This window comes from Haliotis cracherodii, unplaced genomic scaffold, assembly GCF_022045235.1.
Source record: "Haliotis cracherodii isolate W230 unplaced genomic scaffold, xgHalCrac1.p SCAF_1, whole genome shotgun sequence".
NCBI lineage: Eukaryota > Metazoa > Mollusca > Gastropoda > Lepetellida > Haliotidae > Haliotis > Haliotis cracherodii.
The window spans coordinates 78,977,579-79,000,459 of NW_027266264.1; the positions used below are offsets into that span (position 1 = coordinate 78,977,579).

General features: G+C 40.0%; 1 protein-coding gene across 1 annotated transcript in view; it reads left to right on the forward strand.

Moving 5' to 3' along the window:
* The window catches only part of LOC139469294 (neuropeptide receptor 15-like), a 65,299-nt gene that overhangs the window by 41,484 nt on the left and 934 nt on the right, over positions 1-22,881 (forward strand). The gene's annotated exons all lie outside the window — the stretch shown is intronic.

Below are 22,881 nucleotides of genomic sequence, written 5' to 3' on the forward strand. Positions count from 1 at the left end.
AGAACACAAAACAGTGTCTAATATCGCATTTCTGCACCAGAATTTTCATATGAAATATGTGAAATCCAAAATGGCTCTTACTAACAGTAAACGGTCTCATATGAGGTCAGTAACAATCATCTTGGATTTTTGCTGACGGTTTACGGGCTCATGTGGGGTTAGTAGTTCTGTTTTCTGATTGGTCAATCTTACTTTGAGGCATAGTAATATGTATTACTGTTTCCCCGACGTAAGTATCTAGTCAGTGACCGCCACTTCGAAAGACAATTTATTACTATAAGAGGCCTTTGGACTATCTACTTATCGGGCGAATACAGAGATTACGGACCATTCATTTCATCCTAGTGTAAACTAAAGCCTATTAACTAGAGAATAGGTTAAGGAGCCTAACAGACCAGTTTATGAGGCCACTACAGAAAAAATAGTAAGATGTTTGCGATGGTGGAATGGTTCAAAGAGACATTAAGTGGAACCTTTTGATATGCAGGTTCCGCTGATTACCTTTGATGTTTTGTGCAAATACAAAACTATTAGCACTGGAAATGGTGTTATCAGAAGAACAGTCCACTGATTGGTTGGATACACAGATTGAGTGTTTGTCCCGACCATAAAGAAGTTCCTTGTTACATTGACCTGCACACTTCAAGCTGGCTGTCAGCGCATTTAGCCAATTCTTGAAGTAAAAATGAATAAAACGCGATTCTATGAAGTAGTAGCTGCTGGCTTTTTTCATAACACACACATTCACGTAGTAACCACTGATAAAGGGTTCGGTATTATCGGTTAGTTTATACAGAGACGGACAATACAAGAGACTCATACAGTTTATGTTAACTGTCATTAACACCACGTTACAAATAGTGGAATTGTCGATAAGGAAAATTAAAACGTCGGTGCCTCAGAGGTATTCCTTTTCTGTGTCCAGAGCAGGTTATTATGGAAGGTTGGTAGCAACTGAAAAAAAGGATATGTTCCTCTTTCTTCAATAAAAAGAATGTGTCAGATGAAAGTACGTTCATAATAAACTGTCTCGCGTTGTAAAGGTGTTGTTAATTATCGGAATGTTCAAAGACATCTTTTTCCATTAGGGAATAAATGAAATTGTGTTCATCCTGTTTTGAAAGGATAACAACATTTTGATTTTGCGTTAAACGGAAATCTCCGTTGATGATGACGCTGGCGCATTCACTGTCAATTAAAACTGTCATCAATTTTGTGGTGTCTCAAGGACATCAATGTCATAAAACTGGACTAACTGCTTCCATCATCCAGGGTATGACGTATCTATTCTATTGTGATAAATCGCCCAATTAGCTTCGTTTTATATTTGATCAACTAATTCTTCAGTCGTGTCCTTTTAATCGGCCTAGAAAGAAAGCTATGATAACGAATACGTCCAGGGTATTAAGCTTAATAGAATGGATATGTAATATACTGGAAAACAGAGGATGGGTAATACTAAGTTGTGGTACATGAGACAAACATGTGGTGTTATACTGGGTGTGCATGTCCCTCTATTAAGATATATCATGGATGTAGGTAGGCGTACAAGTGATTGATCCAACGTCATTTAACACGACAAACTCTGTAGGGATTTACCACGAACACGGATATGATCCAGAAGAAAATGGGTTTCAACCCACCATCAGCGGATCCTGGTACGAACAAAGGACATAGTTATGTCGAACTAATTGCTTCGACAATTTTGTCCCTGTGTCACCTGTGGTTTTGTAGAAATGGCGACATCAATCAGTAATGATCTGAAGAAGTAGAACGGTCACAGGGTTTTCATTCTCATTGCCTGGCAGGTCGCGTATTACAGCGTTCTGTTGTAGGAGTACCCATTAACTTTACTAATACTCCGTTGAGCTCATGTTATATCACTGTTTAAGTTGAAACTATGACTGAGGGGCTTGGTGTGATTATTCACGGCAGAGCTATGACCATTAACTGGGCGATAAACAATACAGTATATCAGCAAGAGAGACAGCGAGACGTCTTCATTAAGTCAATAACCAATTCACACTCTGTTGCGACCCTCCATACATAACAAATGAGACATCTCTACGTGCCCATGATTCGTAAATCCATAAATGTGTAAATCTGGGCGATTTTTATGATAACTTTACCATCCCGATTAACCAACATTATCTTGTGACTGAACCAACTCTCTTCCACACGCTATTCAACGATTTGTTTGTTTGTTTGTTGTTTAGCGCCGCACTCAGCAATACTCAAGCTATATGACGTAAATAATCGAGTCTGGACCATACAATTCAGTGATTGATATCATGAGCATCGATCCACGCAATTTGGATCGATGACATGCTTTAACAAAGTCAGCGAGCCTTACCACCCGATCCTGTTAGTCGTTTCTTCAAGTACCCAAGGTTGACAACTGAGTGCGAATAGGGTCCTCCGAAAGCTCTCGTTAAATCACCATCATCATCATCATCATCATCATCATCAGACAATAAGAGCGTAATGTGGAAGCGTTATATCAACATAGCTCGTAATCTATTTTCTACATAACGTTACTTTCATGATTACGTATTGGCATTGTAGCATATTCCGGACACGTGTATATTTTCTATGGGTATATCATGTACACATTATGCTCTTCATTAGAAGCAAACATGTCAGTATGTGGTCCACAATTACCGATAGGTCTTACGCTAATGAGTTCCCCTAATGGCAGTAAATCTAATATATTATTGATAAATAACCTGTAAGAACTTAATTACCATTCCGTAGAGACAGCTCCGCTAATCAGGGTTTTATGGACGGACACCTCGTGACATACCTGTGCCAGACAGTGCAGCTGCCTCGTAGCACCGAGCGCCTCATGCGCAGAGAAAACTCGTTTGTCCGGACACCTTTGAAATTGTAATCCCACGTTCCGGACGACTATCGATCAGAGTGCCGTGGATAGGATTGTGGGAGTGGCGGGTGCTTCCGGAAGAGCAAGCCATGCTTATCCTTTTCGCGAATACCTGATTTTCAGTGATACATTCATGTAATGTCCACTCCTATTTTGCCTTTTGCGCCCAGTGGAATACGTTTGGGCAGATAATCAAGACTGATTGTTTCCCGGTGTTGACGTTATATTTGCATGCAGACAAAGTTGCATCACTCTGCAAACATGATTTGTAAATCTCGGACGATTTCAGTGGGAACGCTACCGTCTGGATGGATAGGGTTTCGCTGTATTTGGTAAATGACCCCAGCAAGGAAAAAGGACAAGGATCAGGTTGGGGTATTGTAAGCATGTCACCGGCATGATGGGTTGTATTACGCAGTCTAGAACAGTGCACGGACTAAATATGTGTTGTTAGATGTTCCAGGTGGTCGACAATATTCGCGATTCCACCGTAGTCATGATGGTCAGAATATCAATGTGCCTGTACCGACTATCCCTTGATATGACACTTTCCGCAATCAACAGCGCTTCTAATATATCATGCCGTGAGTAGTAGATAATAAAGGTGATAATAATGTTATATAATTTTTCAATTGCCTGAGCAACACCAACTCTTATCATATTCTTCATATGGAAAAGGGGCGGTCGGGTAGCCTAGTGGTTAAACTGTTCGCTCGTCACGCCGAAGACCCAGGTTCCATTCCCGACATGCGTACAATGTGTGAAGCCCTTTCTGGTGTCCCCCGCCGTGATATTGCTGGAATATTGCTAAAAGCGGCGTAAAACCATATTCACTGACTCACTCACTCATATGGAAAATGCATAACACCAACGTCTGTTACCTCATTGCCTTGGTTAATACATGCCATCGTATCCCAATAGCGTGAATCGATGCTCATGATGTCAATCAGAGGGTTATCTGGTTCAGACTCAATCATTTACAACCTGCCGTCATCTGGCTGCAAAATTGCCGAGTGCAGAGTTAAACAACAAATGCATAAACAAAACCTATGTTCCAGTCTACATACTGTCATCAACGTCATATATTAACATTATTATTTCACCCCACTGCTTACTGAGATCACGTATTCATATAGTGTTAGATATGTTCTGACCGAATGTGTTATAAAGATAACTGAGTATTTAACTACATGTACAGTATGTCTTTGTATGGTCAAATATTGATTTTTAAAACCCTTTGTTCTCATATATGTTATTTTTACTATGTATGGTCGCCTTATGATGCGACATAAATTATTTCAAACCTCCGCCATTCACATATTTCCATCTGACAACTTTAAAGAAATTATACCATTTACCGAGAAAATTGGTGCTAGAATACGTTTAGTGGGAGGAGGGAGTGTGACAGGTGTCTATTCATCTAGTAATATGTAATACCATGCACTTAAGGTCCCATAATTCTCTGTAGTGCTTTGACGTCAGAAGTGACACTAATCGCACAGTGAGAAAGTATTTTAGGTAACTTGTCGGCCATCAAATGTCTACAGTCAGACACAGGCAAACTAAAGCACTAGCCATCAAGCGGCCTCTGCCTCTTAGTCCCGTAAAATGGAATTAGAGCCTAATTCCAGACAGGTTGAAACCTGTCTCAGTCACCATTTACCGCTCTGAACTGACCAAATGACACCCTTCTGGAGCAGAAAACATCTGTTCCTAAAATCAATAAGAAAAGAAAACATGCAGACAAAGATAACGGTACGTTGCGATCCGTGAGATATAGAAGCGAGATCAATTCTGGGATCTGTCTCTACATCCTAGAAGAAGTTGCCGGCGATTGATATCGATTTCGGGATCCTGTACCCTGTTATTGGCTGGGAGGACATGCAACAGGCTGTTAACGAAGGTGTATTAGATTAGGCGTCAATCATCCGGGAGATTACCTTTCAATCAGATATATGGCCATGAACGGAACTCGCACCATCGCTATCAGCTTATGCTAATTTTGAGTGCGTAGATTTTAGAATTCTATCATGAAAGTATTAACTATCATAATCTTATCGGATAATTACAGAGTTGTATATGCTGCATGTTACTCTTCATATTGTATTTGCTGTCATTGTTGATATTAGGTTTTGTTTGGATTAAACCCGTGGAGGTATGGCATGGTTCGTTAATGTATTGTATGTTTATTTTTTTCGAAAATGAATTTTCATTCAACATAATTTCAAGCAGTTGCTTGCGGTAAAAATGTGGTGGATTCTGCAATAGTCAACGATATGACTGCAATCCTTAAAGGCCTAAACCTATGACAGTTATTATCTATATTGACCCATATAATGAAAACAAATGTCTCCAGTATAAGGTGTGATTCTACTCCCCTCTCATGAATGAGCTTATCGATTATATACCATGCTATGAATGAACTAGATTTAACACATTTGATTTGATACTGCCCTCTAACGTATATGATAGAGTGGTGAGAATAGCCAAAGTAGCGCGATATCAATTTCGCAGTTTTATTACGATAACAAAAATTGCTGTCGAACATGAATTCAATAGTAACAGAATGAGTGATCAAATCATACGTTCGTGAGAAGCAGCGGTTTGGGAAAAACCGATGACAGCGCGACTCTGTGTCATCACTTAAAGTTTTATGTAGCGTTAACGCCCCGTTCCTCTATAAAACATTTCAGGTATTAATCAACAAAACAACACAGCAAAAGCAGAAACAGAAAAGAACCAACAACAAAAACATCATAGATACAACATAATCACAATTAGACACTGATTTGCGTTATGACCCTGTCATGTTCTAGTATAACAGACCCGTGAAGATCCGGTGTAGAACATGTCTTCAGCAACCCATGCTTGCCGTAAAAGGCCACTATGCTTGTCGCAAAAAGGCGACTAACGGGAACGTGTGGTCAGGCTCGCTGACATCAAATTGCGTAGATCGATGTTCATTATGTAAATCACTGAACTGACAGGTCCAGACTCGATTATTTACAGACCGCCGTCATGAAGCTGGAATATTGCTGACTGCGGCGTTAAACAACAAACAAAACAAACAAAAAACTAGTATAACAGAAATGGGTGGGGTAGAAAAGATAAGAAGACGGTATGAGATGCCGGTACCTAACCATATGTACACATTTGCATTTTGTCTTCTTTAGTAACTTTCAAGTTAATTGTAATCTATATCGGGAAACATTATTAGTGATTAAACTGTTCATATTTCATATTTGTACCTCTTACACTTGATTTATTGTTCCGTGACTCTCCTCGATCATACCCCATAATTAATACCACAGTCTAAATGATATTGGCAATATCCAAATTAAATTCTCTTTCTAAAACCGGGAATTAAACAATGGTGATGGATTCGTAATTCGTACATGTATCTGGTTATTTCTTACTAACATTTTACAAAGATGTAATGTTTTTGAAAAACGTTATCCTGGTTAGATTCACCAAGAAACGATTTTCCACAGGAAGCGACACTGATGGATCGGTTATACCCAATTGAAACGCAAGCTTTTGAGATGCAAAGTGGGGGTTTTGCCGAATTATTTTCAACAGTGGTCCTTTTAACTCGTTCTTGCAACATAGCACATTCTGAGCTGTTGTTCGACAAGAAATATTCAGGAGAAATTTAATTTCATGCTACGTGTGCAATTACATGTTTGACTTCGTCTGTTTTAGATTTTGTGAAAAGGAGCAACACAAGGATCTGATCTCTAGTGCCCCAAGGGAATGTGTTGAGGGTTGATTGTAATTTGATAGTGCTTAAATTAGAAGCGATAAGATTTTTTTTATTGATCCAAGCAATGTCTGATGCAGGATCATGTGCTTATCCAATAAACTCTGCTGCTGTTTTGAAGAGCAGTGGGAATGTATAAATACTTTGATAAAGAATGTTCTATATCCGTCTATCTTCCTCTGGCTATTCTCTGACAATGGATTGATTTATGTTTCCAGACACAAATAAACATGTACAATACGAATGCCTTACGTTGAAGGGATATTCAAAATGTGTCCTTTGTAAACACATATTACAACGATTATATCAATCTATCACAATGCATGTATGTTCCGGTACATCAATGATGAATCATGAGAGATTACAGACCTCTCTCCCAGCATCTGCATCAACATTTCCGTCGTCAGCTTATACTTCTTGGACTTGTGGAGCGACTTTTAGGAACAAATCACAACGATGCACTGATATGTATGTTTGAACCAAGAATCTTTTTGCAGCCGGCAACAGTAAGGAAACGGTTTTAGCTCGCCTTGGCTATACCATGTCTATATTTCCTTTACTTCAACTACTGGTCAAATTAGTTTGAAGCTAATTTGCATGTTCCCACCAATGATGACACCTGGATCTGTTCTTTGCTTTTCAACACTATTTCCAAAATGGCCATTATTAAAAAAACAACATGTATTGCAGATATTACTGGAAAATTCTTGTGCGGGTAATCTACGTTCCATATAGTTTGATCTTTTTTCCAATATTTGAAATTGCACCTCGTCAAATCACTTTTATCATACTTTGTAGAAAAGGGTTTGTAAATCAATATCTAATGACATGATTTGTGAATATATAAATATTCTCGGGCATAATTGTTTGTTTGTTGTTTAACGCACTCAAGTATTCAGCAGTATTCAGCAGTATTCAGCAGTATTCAGCAGTATTCAAGCTATATGAAGAGGCCTGTAAATAATAGAATCTGGATCAGACAATCCAATCATTGATATTGTAAGCAACGACCCAAGCCGTCTAGGTACGAAGGCACACAATCAACCAAGTCACCGAGCCTGATCATCCGATCCATTTGGTCTCCTGTTATGACCAGCAAATGTTGCGGGGAGCCGTTTCAAACCCGGATTTCCCACGGATAGGCAATTACAAGGGTCTATGGGAGTTGGATGCTTTTGTGTATATTAAAGTGTTACATGGGACATATGCTTGTTTTGATGATGTAACTTGCAAATCCAACTTCTTTATTCTTCAAAGCGACGTTTCGATAAAATTGCCAGTACCACTTACTTGATTAAGATACGAATATCAGCACAGAAACGTCGCATTGAAAGAATACTGAAATAAGTTGATATCCATAAGTCTACAATGCTTTTTTCAGTCGCTCGGAACAATGTGCACATTCTAACCGATCTACTAATTGGGAAAGTCGCAAGAACGCGCATGTGCAAATATTGACACACTCGATCAGTCAACCCTTAAGCTTATGGATAATATCGATAGTGATAATGACTACTCCACTGTGCATTTGATAGGGAACGTATTTGGTTACATGTTATACAAAAGCAACTATATCTCCACGTGAAAGCAACCATACTCTTCAGTATCAATATCAGAATGCGTACGTGCATCGAGTTTCATCGGTTCCCGCAATTTTAATATTTACATGTTGTATGAACGTCTTCTCGTGAAGACAGAGGCAAACGTACGCCTTGAAGGCGGTCTTTTGAGCAGATGTATCGGTACCTCATTACCGCAGGAGGGCGACCGCCGCCACATCCTCTTAATAACAGTACATATTTGTACAACGCAAACAAGCTGGGGAATTTGAAAAAACCAAACTCTTTCAAACATGTAGCCGAAGGCTGGGGGCATAGTAACACTACAAAACAGATAAACCCACAAACATGATAAGGGGAAAACGTTCGACACAATCCATTGATACCTATATGGATGGGATACTAAAGAGCGCATGAACTTATATCTGCGGGTGTGGGGTGTGTGTGTGTGGGGTGTTTGTGTGTGTGTGTGTGTGTGTGTGTGTGTGTGAGAGAGAGAGAGAGAGAGAGAGAGAGAGAGAGAGAGAGAGAGAGTGTGTGTGTGTGTGTGTGTGTGTGTGTGTGTGTGTTCAAGTTCAGTTGCACTTACGTTCGTTCAGTAAATGACGTCTTAAATGGACGAGGAGTCTCTTAAAACTAAATATGGGTGTAAAGAATTCTAGACAGCCATACCTTATTGGCGTTATTAGCAATCGCAGTGCTCTTATCGGGAGTGTTATTCGGGGTTCTAAAAAACCTTACCTTCCAGATAAGAGCAGAGGCGGACAGATAAGCAGGAGACAGGAAGGGAATGAAATTGGAGACACAGTCAACAAACTATGAGAACTCCCGAGACTGAAATGCAAAGAAAAAAGAGACGTAGAAGAACTCAAGACTTTCTTATGAGATCCTCTGATACCATTTGGGAATTATTGAAGAATGTATATCCTGGGACCTGTAGTTTTCGATTGCGTACAATACCCCCACTGGACTCCGTGTAGGACTTGTGAGATGAAATAACCTTTTTGGACTCAGATATCAGATATAATTTAACTGTCGTTACAACGATGTATTTCTAGATTCAGGTGTACTTTGATCGTTATTGCCCCCCCCCCCCCCCCCCCCCCCCCATTATTAATATTAACCTAATTTGCTACTATTGTGATACTACGTCGAAAACATATTCCTGTATTCTTTTTGTACTACCCATACATGAGTAATGGGCCGGGTATGGATGAAATAAACACACATTAATAACAGTTTACTACATACATACATGCATACATACATACATACATACATACATACATACATGCATACACGCACGCACGCACGCACGCACGCACGCACGCACGCACGCATGCATGCATACATACATACATACATGATGATGTCCGATGCAACACCCTATTCTGACTTGTATCATATGTTCCCGTGTTTTTCAGGTGAACACTTGACTTGCCTTTGCATGTGTTTGTGACGGATGTCACTGATGGGGCCGGATACGCTTACCTTTCTCGAACATCTGGTATCATCATTATTTGACAGTGATTCATAAACATGTGCCCATGATATAGGAGGAATCGTACAACCGACTCTTTCAACAGAAATTCCTTATGACTATATCTCATATTAGAAAGGCTTTGTCGCATGTATTTGTCATCAAACATGAAGCTAGATTGGTCGTTATAGCTTGATATCCCACCACCTCTTCTAGCTTATTGGACTTTATTCTGCACTTGTTCTTAGATTATGTGCACATGACTGTTTCACCATTGGCCTCTAGACTTGGCACACTGGTTTAACACGTTCCTTTGACCCACAACCAGATTGATGTTTTGGAATGTGGAAATTCTTTGTGATTGAGATTGTATTAAATTAGGTAATCAGTCAAAGCGCACTCCCACAACATACACATAATACCCAGCCCTATTCATCAGTCTGCTGGAGGTTTCAGTGTCTTGGTATTGATTCACACGCTTAAAAAAGTAGGTTTACTGAGGCAGAATAGTTTTTATCTGGTCACACAGAAGCAATTAATTGGAGTCAAGGTTTGAATAATAATAGGACATTGTCTCCAATGTCATTGGATTTTATTTTGTGTTCTCATCCCCAAACGCCGACGGAATGACTGAAAGAGCTGGTAGGCGATGCGGCCGTCGCATTTAATTAAAACGAAACATCTGTGCCTTATGTTGTTTGGGACAATGTAGCAAAACATGTCAAGTAAAAATACATTCCCAATATGTTTAGAACGTTCGCAAACATTACTTCGCCTGCCCGTACTTGTCTGAACTAACGCCGACCACACGCCACAGTTCAACATGAAACCCCCACTTGCACACCATACTGACTCCAAGCCGACCAGTCCTTGTTTTACCCCCGAGCGCCAGGCATGGTAACAACAAGTACCATTTTGACGTCTTTGGGTATTTCCGGGGAAGCAAACTGAAACGTGCGAGTCATATTACATTGCGGTTACGAGTTAGTTACTTTTATACATTTACCTCTTATGTATCTTTCTTCGTGTCCTATTGTCTTTACTGCATGGTCGTGTAAAGTATTTATGAATCTTCTTATGGTTTCTCAACTTCCAGTTTCCAAATCATAAAGTTATAAGTTTAATTGGTTTAAACTCACACCATGGTTATGTTATTTAGATAGGTTCATTATGTCAAAGAGACTATTCCGAGCAGTTCCCTGGGCAATATGGCTAAACTGACGGTACGTTAAGGTCAATTGCTTGCCAGCAATGTAGACAAAAATAGCGGTTTCGGTTAGCGGTTATAGCGGTTATAACATCTTACTTCGACGTGGTGTCGTAGGAGAAGGGGTCTTACATTAGTTCAACAAAGCCTTTGACCAACAGCTGTATCACTATAATAAGGGAAAAACTCCATAATCCCTTCGGGTTTTGATGTCCCAAGTGCACCTGGTAGCTGAGTTTTGACATTTCAATTCGGCCAAGGCCCTTTTGGGTAATTATACATTGTGACCTGGTCGCGTAACAAATATCACGAGGTTCAACTATTGCACATTACTATTAATATTTTAAACCCTAACGAAGTATCGACGTTGAGGTATGGCATTTATGACATAAAGCGTGTACATCTCAATATTGATGTGCAACATAGAAAATATACGTTTTATACATCAAGTTTAACGATAGTGCAATTTATTACTTATCTACGGAAGTCTAAAAAGCATACCTAATATAGTGTATCCATTAGTCAGTCTGAATGAAGAGCTTGACGTCATAGTGTTTAATGTGACGTTATTGTGCTTGACACGTCACCGAAAAAAATCTTATTTTCACCGAAATCTTTGTAACGTTTTTCTCGTGATAAATAACCAGTTATGTGTCAATAGTATGGTGTGTTGGAGTTTAACGAGCTAAACAGTTGATATGATTGGTCACCTTCTAGTGCCTCCCAGGGAACTGGGAATGTAACTCGAGTACACACTGATCCATTGACCGGTGTAATAACTGTAGCGATCAGGGAATGCTTTAGGATGTGGAGTTGGCGCTAAATAAATATAAACATGATATTTAATGTTATTATTATGATCATTATTGTGTACAGATGAAAATACACAATGCAGCAAAGAGGTTTGGGTGATCCTGGAGCAGTAAGGCTGGTTAGGTTCATCATCAGCTCAGGGCCCTTGCCTGAGGAAGTGCAGCATCGTCAAACCCACCCTAAACTTTTCGGCGAATGTGAAGACTTCCCAACACTGCAGCCTTCTGCATTACCAAGATTGTCAGAAGGGCTGTATTCCTAGTAGCAAAGCCGGGTTCTCTCCCAATGTCAGTCAACAGATTGGGAGGTACCAAACCTAAGGCACCGAGAACAATGGGGAGTCGGACAACTTGGTACTTGGCTGCAAGTCTGGCATTTCGCAAGCGAGGTCCACATACTTGCCATGTTTTCCAGAATCTTGACAATCACATTAGTGTCACAAGGGACAGAAAATTCAATGATATAAATTATTTCATTGGATTTATCAAAAAGGACAAGATAAGGTTTGTTGGCCTGGATACGTCTAAGGCTGTAAATGGGCCTATTCCAAAGAATTTTGTTTTTATCATTTTCGTCTACATCTTCTGGGTCGTACCATGGGTGGACCTCTGTGTCAAAACCACAAGCATTGCGAAGACGGTAATAAAATGATCGAGGTACACCATCATGTCGTTTAGGATACTGTGTTTGCGCCAAAGCGTGTCATCCACTGACAATGTGGTGGACAGTCTCATTAAATTCATTACATAATCTACATTTCATATTTACATTTTGATGCAAAATCACACACCGACGGTTTCGAGTGGGAAGTGACTGTTCCTGAACAGCAAACAGAAAGCTTTCTGTTTCACTTTTCAGGCCAGACGACTTCATCCAAGCAAAGGATTGTTGGATTGCTGACCTTCTCAACACACTGCACATAAACTCGATGCAGTGGTCGTTCAGATAGCCTCTCCTTTAAAAACTGAGTCTGGGTACTCTCCCAATGTCAGTCAACAGATTGGGAGGTACCAAACCTAAGGCACCGAGAACAAGGAGGAGTCGGACAACTTGGTCCTTGGGATGCAAGCGTGACATTTCGATTATTATTATTATTATTATTATTATTATTATTATTATTATTATTGTAATACGAGCTGGACGTTTGGTCTCGGGACATACGACCCCATTCACCTCGTAAAATCCCATACACCCAACTTTTGACATATAAAATTCACAATACAATATGCTTCGTTGAATGTGTAACCCATCGTACATATTTGTGAGAACCATCAAAACTCAAGTACAATTACACCACACCCTTTCAATTTCAGTAATTGCCCACGACAGGTACAGGCAATAGGGTAGTATCCAGTGTTAAGATTTCTACTTGGTCGACATTAACAACAATCATACATACGTGAGGAAAAGTAATGTGCACCATACTATATTTGTCAGTCAACATCAGCAAATAAGTCAAACACAACACACTTTCATAAATAAACATCTTCTTTGTGTATAAAATGTTGTTGGTTATTCGTGTATGTCTAACAGGATCTCTATAGAACACGTAACAAAGAAAGGAGATAGTCTAATGCATTTGGCCGTTGTAAAGCTCACATGACACACATAGAACACTTGCCTGTGGTGAGAGATGTTTTAATCAACCATCTCAGCAGACTGATGAAGTGGGCAGAGCACCTCAAGGAGAAATCCAACTGTTTAATACGCCCCATGAAGAGCTTCACCTTCAATCACTGAGCCAATAAAAGCTGAGATCACACTACAAGTAGCACGTACAAAACCCTTAAGTCTAGGAAGCGGTTGCGAGCTACCATCACCTTTCTACTTCACGACAAAGAACTTGCGATGTTATAAGGAAAGAACCCGGTCTTAGGATATTGCCGGGATATTGTAGGAGTTTACATGTTTGGATTAGGGCAGTTCATTGTTCCGAAAAGCACATGGAGGCGTGAAGAACACAGCTTCAGTATTGTAGGTATGAAAGATAGTGTGTTCATCGTCTAGCAAAACACTGTTGTCATTCCTCAATTCAAAAGGGATTTGATGCCTATTTGAGGACATTTCCAAATTTGACGCAGCAGTGGCAAAATGTTATCCGTAAAAATTCCATATTTTGACTTGTCGCATATGTTCCCGTGTTGTTTCAGGTGAACAATTGACTTTCCTTTGCATGTGTTACGGGTGCCACCGGTTGGGCAGGATACGCTCATCCTTTCGCGAACACATGACATCATCACTATTTGATAGCGATTCATAAACATATGTTGAGGATATTGTCGGAATGGTATAATCGACTCTTCCTAATGCAGAGATGTTTTTATTGGAAATAGAAAAGGTGTTGTCGCTTTATTTATTTACAGACACAACCACATTGTAAATGACACAATTTCATATAAATTTTGTCGACCTGAATTAAAACTAATGTTTATTTTGGCTATATTTATACTGTTTTACGATTTGTTTATGAAAAGGGAGCAAATTAATATTAAACACAGGATGATAGGTTCCAACGCTTATAGTAAGTTGTTAATATCGGGTTGATTCAGGTGTAATATACATGTACGTAACGTCATTATCATACATGTCTATGTACAATGTAGAAATCAATGTAATCGAAACTGTATTACTGTTATTATCCAGGGTACATCCGCCCTTTAAGGATCGATTGATAATATTAAAGGACAACACGGTTGAAAAGGAAGCTAAAATCCGTTATATCCGTAAATCAAGATGGATCTGTCTGACATCGGGGTCATCGTTATAATAGTTTATGATTGGAGTCATTATATATGATAGAAATCAGACATGAGTACTCGAAATATCTTATTGCGGCCATTTATCAAATACCCATTGATCTAACTGTCTGTCTCACAATCCCTGAACCATACTATTTTCTCTTCCGCCCAGGCCTTACTGTTATGCTATAGCTCTGAAAGGAGCAAATCTAGATTTTTTTCCACACCTTTTCAATTTAAATGGAGTTGTTTGCTTCTACCGAAAATCATATATTTTCAGAGGCTTATCTTTAGTCTGATGGATCTTATGGTCTGTCTCAAAGTCCCTGAAACATATGATTTTCGCTTTCGCCAAGCTCTTACTGTTATTCTACTGTCTAAATGAAGCTGGTCTAGATTTTCCACAGTTTCAGGGACTCTCCCATCTCATTTTGGTTCCTTTCAATTTATATTGAGCTGTTTCTATCAGAGACGTCACATTCTGACTTCTGACACGCATGTCTTAAAATAGGCTTAACATACATGAAATAATATTTGTATTATCGAAGCTTCATAGGGCGGGGACAAAGCTAACGAGGAAACTAACAGTGTCACTATTCCGTTTCTGTATGAATGACATGATGCATTGTTTCTACATAGATACAATAGTGCTAAACAAATGAAAACGTGTGATAACACGTTCTATTTTCGCTCCTCCAATGACCAAAGTCAAAATGTCTGCTTTCAAAGGCTTGACCGAATCCAGAAGGTCATCGTAGTGCCAATTACTGGTGCAAAGTGTATTTGAGCAATACCGTCGTAGCCTATGCACATGCTCATTACGACGATGGGTGTTGTTGCTGTGGTGTGCTCGCCAATTGTCCTCTTTACTCAAACACTCAGCCTCTGCGTCGCTCGTAAACTGTGGAACTTCATCAACGGCACTAAGACAAATGAGATCTGGTGATCTTTGGTCAGGTGAAATCAAAAGGTTATCGCGCATATTGAGTCCAAAATGAACGATGTCCGCTTAACGCATAATGTGTATTGGGACTCACGATCCTCGGATTAGCCCGAGGAGACCGATGCGACACCAAAATGAAAAGACGCCAAACTCTTTTATCACAAGAGCATGATTCGATCGTGATCGGACTCCATATTTTCCATCTCTGTATCTGTCCTTTGAATGCTATTTCCATAGAACAAAAACACGGTAAGGTATTAAGATCTGACACAATGACACAATATGTATTTTAGGAAGTTCATATGTTTGTCTGTTCCTCGGAAAGTTCAGGTGTTGCTAAGAGTTATCATATAATTTGAAATTGATCAAGAAACCAAATTTATTTTCTTTAATATTTTAGATGACCTAAGGCGTTACACTATTACATGTGTATTTGTGAACATATTGTAATGTACAGTCTTAATTTTAAAGCATGTCCAGATACCCTGGATGCTGAAGTAGATGACTTCCTTGAAGAGGTAATTATGTTCATGTCAAGAACTGTCACTATATTTCCGTAAAGTTGTATTAACCAGCACTGCCAAAATGATATCCGGAGCGTGTCCTGTAACAGGATATCAAGCAATTTGCTTCAAGGTTTTAATTTCCACGTATTTTGACCCCGAGTTCCGCGACAAGTCTTCTTAAGGGAACCGCTAGTGATATTAGTGCGGAAATCACTAGCATGAAATAACATACCGATTCATTATTCATATTAATGGTCTGCCTAACCTCGCACCTGCTTATGGAATCTGACAATACTGGGCCCAAAACTGAATGACTCGTATGTGAACCATAAGACGTTAAAAGGTGGTACTTGTTGTTACCCTGTATGTCGCTCGGCATTAATGGGCTAAAACAAGGAGTCAGTATACTGTGTCTGAGTGGGGGTATTCATGTTATACTCCGGCATGGTATCTCCGTGGGATAGCTTTATAAATAGTACAAACAGCCACACGCACGAACACAAACACACGCACACGCACACACACTATGATTTACACTATGTGTACGTTTTGAAAAGAGAAACATAATACTATCAATATCTGGGGGTCAACTTTCAGCTTAAACGGCACTCGCTAGTAATTGTCCTGGGAGGTTTGATCTTAGACTTTGCTTTGTAACACATCAGTAGAGAGTGTATGGTTGATTTCTGATCAGTCGCTGTTCACTGAGGTGTTGTGATTAATTTTGAAAATCAGGGGACGAAAACGTTAAGGTTGTATATGAGGTGAGGTGAAATCGGATTTAACGTCGCGATCAAGACATTACATTTATGAAGCGACGTGCTTGCACGTGTGTGTGTGCACGCGTGCGTGCGTGTGTGTGTGCGTATGCTTATACAAGTCCGGACTAATTTTTGTTTCATAGTTCCAGCCGAATGAGACACCACTGTCGCTGTTTAACATAGATACCCCAAGGTGAGGTGCAATGGGATTTAACGTCGCGATCAAGACATTACATTTATATAGCGACGTGCTTGCACGTGTGTGTGTGCACGCGTGCGTGCGTGTGTGTGTGTGTGTGCGTATGCTTATACAAGTCCGGACTAATATTTGTTTCATAGTTCCAGCCGAATGAGACACCACTGTCGCTGTTTAACATAGATACCCCAAGGTGAGGTGAAATGGGATTTAACATCGCGATCAAGACATTACATTTATGAAGCGACGTGCTTGCACGTGTGTGTGTGTGTGTGCGTATGCTTATACTAGTCCGGACAAATTCTTGTTTCATAGTTCCAGCCGAATGAGACACCATTGTCGCTGATTAACCTAGATACCCCAAGGTGAGGTGAAATGGGATTTAACGTCGCGATCAAGACATTACATTTATGAAGCGACGTGCTTACACGTGCGTGCGTGCGTGCGTGTGTGTGTATGCTTATACTAGTCCGGACTAATTCTGGTTTCATAGTTCCAGCCGAATGAGACGCCACTGCCGCTGTTTAACATAGATACCCAACTCGGATACAGCATACTGACTCCGAGCCTAACAGTCTATGTTTTATTTCCTTAATTCCGACTGCAAGGCAGGGTAACACGTACTTTTAGCGTATTTTGGTATGACGCTGCGAGGGATCGAACCAGCGACCTTCCGTTTTCCGGGCAGACACTCTATCCACTTGACCACAAAGGCGGTCTTGATGTAACGCAGTCGTTGTTTATATCGACACTACTATGGTGTTACTTGTTTGTTTTAGTTGGTTATGACGATCATTCTTATTGACAATGTGTAATTTTAAGATACAATTTCGTGGAAGGATCTGGTCCTCCAGGTGTGGTATGGATGGTTGCTCCAAACTTAATTTAGCATTGCTTACATCGGCAGCTGTTTTGTGTCAGCACATATTAATGAAATATAAAAATAAAGACGACAAAACAGTTATTCAGAGATCACCAGTAATCTGAAAATCGATGAAAATATCAAATTATGGAACGCAAAAGCCATTTGGAAAGATTTGCCGTACATTTACACAGTTGAAAAACAATGTTGATGCCAAGCCATCTGTACAAGCATTTCAAACATTTCCGCAGAACACTGAAACAATATCCGAGGCTCCCTGTGCGGGAGTGTGAAGACACGATGATACATGGGGGTCATTGGACAGTGTGCGTCAGAGAAAATTGGATAATGCCAGTTACAACCCCAGTTATGTCGTTCATAACAAATTAGAGTTAATAAGTGATCACTTATGACAAATTCCACCGTCCCCATCGCTAGGTTTCGCAGTTGGCTCTGAGTGTTTCCAGAGAACCAAGAGGTCATTATTTTACGTGTGGTTTTCTTTTCATGGCACAGAGAAATGTGCTGTGGTGTTTCTCTGTGCAAACTTCATACAGTTTGAATTTGGAAACAACCAGGACACAAGTAATTGTTACAGTAAACTACGGTTATAACGAACACGCTTATAACGAACTGACGGATATAACGAACCTACTTTTTTGGTCCCGACTATTTGCTGTTGTTATACTGTATATATGCTTATAACGAACTACGCTTATAACGAACTAAAATTAGCAGCCCCTTTGAGTTCGTTATAACCGTACTTTACTGTATTTATATACAGACATGGAACATACATTTTAACCAGGATACCCAGAACCATTGCCAATAATATTTGAAGCGTCGCCTTTGCAGATTGGGGACTTAGAGTGGCAGTGATAGTATAACTAGGTTTTTTTTAAATTCGAAAGTTTCGAGAATACAACAACGGTTTATTATGTGTGCTGGTACAAGGCGACCTTGGGTACGCGATTCCATCCACGCTTTCACCTTTTCGTAGTCAATAAACCGCATCCTGAGGGATGTTAATGTAATTCCTATAAATCATACAAAAAATAATTAGAAATATTTATTAATTGAAGAACACATACACAATTAAAATTATGTATTACTGAATGAAAAATATTTAAATCGTCGTTATTGAAACGCTCAAGTGGCGATTAACCCAATATCAAACTGAGGAAGCAACGTGTTAACATAATTTAAACGAACAACGAATTTTAACAACAAATAAACAAATACAATAACCAATAATGATTCAGCGCCCCCTTTATGAAACTGTAGTATATAGTCTCAGACCACCACAAATGAATATGCCCATATGCAGTAAACAACGGTTATAACCGTTAAAGGGACTACTAATTCTAGTTCGTTATAAACGTAGTTCGTTATAAACATATATACAACAGATGACCGGGACCAAAAAATAAGTCAGTGCCAGTACATAAATGCCAGGGCGTTATAAACTTAGTTCACTGTATATAACCATTTTTTATATTATCACAATGTCTGATCATGCACCTATTATCAATCCGTATTTCATTTTTTCTTTCAACTATATTTCCTGGTGAGAATAGTTCCTAAGTACCATACACGTAAGAATCACTGAAATGTGGATTGGGTGCCCGGGCGCTCTGACGTTGATGTTTGCGTGGCATCGTATCCCGATGAAATGGATCATTGCTCATTGGATTGTGCACATGTGAACATTAGATCAATAGTTATATGGTAAGACATTTTCAGCAGTGTTACCGTACTGCTGCTTGGCTGATATAGCATAACACGCATACAACTCCCAGGCAAGTGATACAGTGAGTGAGTGAGTTGGGCTTAACGCCGCTTTTAACAGTATTCCAGTTATATCACGGCGTGTCAGATTAATGTGAGAGGAAAGCCCGATGTGATGCAGGTCTCAGACGTTTACCACTTCGGTGAAACCCATGAGCACGGGTATGGTGCTGACAAATCTAGAAGCATAATCGGGGCGAACCGGGACACGTACCCACAATCATAGGTTTCTGGCGTGCCCAAGGGACGCAACTCTGCACAGCGAATCACGGTGCGTCAGACGACTGGGCCACCCGTGCCCCCGTCAAGTGATACAGCATTATTGATGAGAAGGGTTTGTGTAATTGAACTCAAGGCTCGTTTTGAGCATCTTTGATTTATATATAAGATTGTACTTGTTCACGATTTATGGAGAATGGACAGTGACCCATCTGATAGGACTTTGGCATTGTAAAAATGTCCAAGCAACATCATGACTATAGTATAAGAATGGACACTCTCCATACCCATCACAGTATTTTGCATAGGTATTCATTCGAACGATTCAGCAGGGGCTGGGATTTTGTAAGGGGACTGGATATTTTTTTCACCTACAGCTGCAAAAACCAGATACTTCTTTAAATCGATGAGCCGAAATGATGAAAAAACATCCTGCAAAAATATCCTTTTTTATCAACAGTCTGAAGCATAATAATATTTTTGACACCTCTCTCCCCGCTCTCCGAATCTGAAATGGTCCGCGCCTTAGGGTAATTCCACAGTTCCTTTGAACAATTACAACTGTTGCAGACAGATACCGTTGTGGGAAAAGTAGTCAACCGCTTGACTTGCCCCGACATCCTCTTGGTCACAAATTAAACCGTGCACCACATACATTCAGACTAATGGTCTCCAACGAATCTTTTGAAACCAAGCATTAACTGAATTTCAAATTCTTTTCCGTTCAAATGTCGTACGCACATTTTGTAATCAAAGAATGTACGCTATCGGGAACTCCCTTCAAGGGATGATAGTGACGCCAGTCTTTGCTGTGGGAATTTGAAATTTAGCATGAACGTTTGTCCAAACGTTACATTGTCCCAAAGCACGAAACGTAAATGTAACATGTTGTTCTGGTTGTCACAAGTATATTTGGTGGTCGAATGGGATATTAGATTTAAAAATATCAATCAGATACATAATTAAATTTGGGCTTAAGTTCAAATCCTTGGGTGTCATGGAACACTTCGTCTGCATTTCAACCAAAGCATGTCTGCTTCAACCAATGTCGTACAAGATTTATCTCTTAGGTTAATGTGTACACTCAGGTGCTACACAACTTTTCTATCATATCTATTTTATTTCCAAGCTCTCAGGGGGCGGTCGGGTAGCCTAGTGGTTAAAGCGTTTGCCCGTCACGCCGAAGACCAGGGTTCGATTCCCACCATTGGTACAATGTGTGAAGCCCATTTCTGGTGTCCCCCGCCGTGACATTGCTGGAATATTGCTAAAAGCGGCGTAAAACCATACTCACTCACTCACGCATTCCAAGCTCTCAGTTGGGGATCCGGGGTAAAAATGTAATCCTCAGTTCTTGATGCTTGTACTGCGTCAAGAATGGGGTAGTTACAATGTGTTACCTGGTTGAGTGTGTGTTATCATCATGGCCCCGAATCCGATAATGACCAGACCATGGTAATATAGCTTGGCCAACTTGTACAAATCGGCCACAGCGTTAAGACCATCGTAACTCCCATACTTTAACATTCAAGTTAGTCTTAGAGCTAACATTGTTTTGTGATCCCTACTGTGAGTTCATTGGACGATTCCGACTGTATGATAAGCATATGTTTATGAACCGCTATCATATAGTGATCATACCATGTTTTCGCGAAAAGGTGAACGTATTTGCCCCACCGGTGGCACCCGTCACAAACACATGCAAATGCAATTCAATTGTTCTCCTTAACAAACACGGAAACATATGGTACAAGTCAAAATAGGGAATTGAATCGGACATCAAGTTGGTCACTGATGCGTCAAGGTTGGACATCATTTTGTCATTGATTGGACATGAACTCCACATGTCTACCGATGCAAACGTTTTGAAAAAATAATCAAACAACAGAGTCGATAACGCTATTTTATATCTTGGTAGAAAAAATATGCTCGATTGTGCAGTAAATGTTGTGAGCTATTGGAATAAAGCATAAAGGAGAGGTTGGCAGCTGATAAGTTAAGTCAAATGCCTCTCAAAGACGTGAACCCTCTTATCATACAATTTTGTCCCTCTGAAAGCATATATCTAATTATGAAACAGATGCGATGATTTCACTGTCCTCTTTTATAACACACTGCTCTGGTGTTAATTTTGACGAGAGCAATTTGAATCTCACAAACAAACTGCATGTTCCGCCATATGTTTGCTGTTGATGCCTAGGACCAATGATTGCTGTATTTAGTGTCGTCCAATCACAGCCTGTGGGAGACAGGAACAATTTATTTTAACACACATGCAGAACGTCACACTTCGAGAGATGCATTCTCGGATTTCTGCCAATTCGTGGGTTCGAATCCCTATTCGTCTAATTACGTTTCTAGGTTTGTCAGCACCATACCCGTGCACGTGGTTGTCACCGAATGGTAGACGTGAGACCTGCATCACTTCCGGCTTTCCTCCCGCAGTAAGTTGACACGCCATGGTATAACTGGAATACTGTTCAAAGCGGCGTTAAAACTAATTCACCCAATGACACTCACTCAACCAAAGGTGGAAGTGAATGGGCTGGAACGGTGCGTTTCATCTAGGAATGGCATAATATCTTTTCATCGAAACTTACATTTGAGTAACACCTACCTCTCAGACTTAGTGCTGTTCATAGCTAATCCGTGCACAGTGCGGGAGTTGCATTTAATTATTTGTGTCCTGAGGTGTAATCACCGCTCTCCTTATAAACGTAAAATTGGTATCACAGTGTTTGCAGTTTTCGTGAAATGTGATAGCTTGTGTGTAATACCACTTCATAATGAAGAAATGATATTGTGTGCTGTGTTGTTCATAAGGCGCTGTAAAACTCACACGTACCATAATTATGGCGGTTAAGAAGCGTTAATGGCCTTACAGCCCTATTTTACAGCATATTTATTGGAATCGATAGGGCTGATACTCCCGCAATGTCAAAAGGCTATTACACCAGTCTGGCAGCAAGTACACACGTCTCTGTGTATAAGAGTCTCTGAGACAAGTAGTAATCTATAGACATTAAACGAACTGAGCATCGAACATAAATCATATGTATGGCCAATGGACGTCCTCACCAGTTCATTTGTATATAGTTCTGAAATAATTTTTTCTTACTTTTTCCTTCATCTTGAATACATATTTTTTACGATAATGATTACTCTGAC